Below are 2,285 nucleotides of genomic sequence, written 5' to 3' on the forward strand. Positions count from 1 at the left end.
TTTCTATATGCTATTTATATTTTTCTATATATAATACATAATGTACACAGATATATCTTCTTAAAAGATATCTGTATCGTACTTTATCTTCATATAAAGTATTGTGTGTGTGTATCTATTTGTGTGTATACAGCACTATGTGTATATACACACACATGCACAAGCACATATAAAATAAAATAAAATGCAATACAAGCATTTTCAACAGTTTTCTATCTAGCAAAATTTTTGAAAGAGAAAGCCAAAGTATGCCACTTCATAATAAAGAAGATGCTCTAAATGTAAGAGAAAAATCACTTTTTCAACATGGAAAAGACAAAAATAATTGGAAATATTTATTGTTATTTGACTTTTGCCTCTAAAAACAATATAGATCTATAAACTATACATTCTTCCAGAGTTCTCCTCACAAAAAATTTTGCATTATATTTTTCAATCTGTGTAAAAATAAAAGTTATAAACTTTCAATTAGTTTTCAAGAATAATTGTTTGTATAATAATAAGGTAGATTTGCTTGTTGAATTTGCTTATACACATCTTTGCATAATTGGTGAATGAGATTACAGAATACAGTTCATGACATGAACCAATGACCAAATGTTTCATTTTGATTAATTTTTAATGAGAGGCACATTTTCAAATATATAGTTATCAAAATAAAGTATCATAATGTGTTGGACTTAGAAATATACTTCAATTTAAAGTAATCTAAAGGGTTACATGAAAATTTTCTGGAATTAAATAACCATATTCAATCATATAGTTCTATTATATATTTGAATTATATTCTAATTTTTTGGCTACTTCATTAATTCATTAAGATTTAATTCCCAAACCATACAATTCAGCCACTTCAAGTGTGTAATTTAGTGGTTTTAGCATATTCAGAGTTGTACTATCATCACCACTATCTAATTTTATTTCATTTACTTATTTTATTAATTTTAATTTTGTGAAATAATTTTTGGAGTATGTAGTAGGTGTATATGTTAATGGGTTACGTGAGAATTTTTTTTTTTTTGAGACGGAGTCTCGCTCTGTCGCCCAGGCTGGAGGGCAGTGGCGCGATCTCGGCTCACTGCAAGCTCCGCCTCCCGGGTTTACGCCATTCTCCTGCCTCAGCCTCCCGAGTAACTGGGACTACAGGCGCCCGCCACATCACCCGGCTAGTTTTTTTTGTATTTTTTTTTTTAATAGAGACGGGGTTTCACCATGTTAGCCAGGATGGTCTCGATCTGACCTCGTGATCCCCCCGTCTCGGCCTCCCAAAGTGCTGGGATTACAGGCTTGAGCCACCGCGCCCGGCCGAGAATTTTTGATATAGGCATGCAATGTGAAATAAGCACATCATGGAGAATGGGGTATCTGTCACCTCAAACATTTATCTTTTGAGTTACAAACAATCTAATTACACTCTTTAAGTTATTTTAAAATGTACAATTAAGTTATTACTGATTACAGTTACCCTATTGTGCTATCAAATAGTAGGTCATATTTGTTCTTTGTAATTTTTTTTTTTTTGTACCCATTAACCATTTCTACCTGCCCTCTCAGCCCTCCACTACACTTGCCAGCCTCTGGTAATCATCCTTTTACTGTCTGTCCATGAGTTCAATTGTTTTGATTTTTAAGTCTCACAAATAAGTGAGAACATGTGATGCTTGTCTTTCTGTCCCTGGCTTACTTCACTTAACATAATGATCTCCATCTCCATTCATGTTGTTGCAAATGACTAGATCTCACTCCTTTTTACAGCTGAATAGTATTCCATTGTGTGTATATACCACATTTTCTTCATTCTTTCATCTGTTGGTGAACACTCTGGTTGCCTTCAAATCTTAGCTATTGTAAACAGTGCTGCATATAATATAGTAGTTCAGGCAGCTCTTCAATATACTGATTTCCTTTCATCTGCATATATATCCAGCAGTGGATTGTTGGATCCCATGTTAGCTCAATTTTTTTTTTTTTAATTATACTTTAAGTTCTAGGGTACATGTGCACAACGTGCCAGTTTGTTACATACGTATACTTGTGCCATGTTGGTGTGCTGCACCCATTTACTTGTCATTTACAATAGGTATATCTCCTAATGCTATCCCTCTCCCCTCCCCCTACCTCACAACAGGCCCTGGTATGTGATGTTCCCCTTCCTGTGTCCAAGTGTTCTCATTGTTCAATTCCCACCTATGAGTGAGAACATGTGGTGTTTGGTTTTTTGTCTTTGTGATAGTTTGCTGAGAATGATGTCTTCCAGCTTCATCCATGTCCCTACAAAGGACATG

The sequence above is a fragment of the Colobus angolensis genome, unplaced genomic scaffold (assembly GCF_000951035.1).
Source record: "Colobus angolensis palliatus isolate OR3802 unplaced genomic scaffold, Cang.pa_1.0 Scaffold118, whole genome shotgun sequence".
NCBI lineage: Eukaryota > Metazoa > Chordata > Mammalia > Primates > Cercopithecidae > Colobus > Colobus angolensis.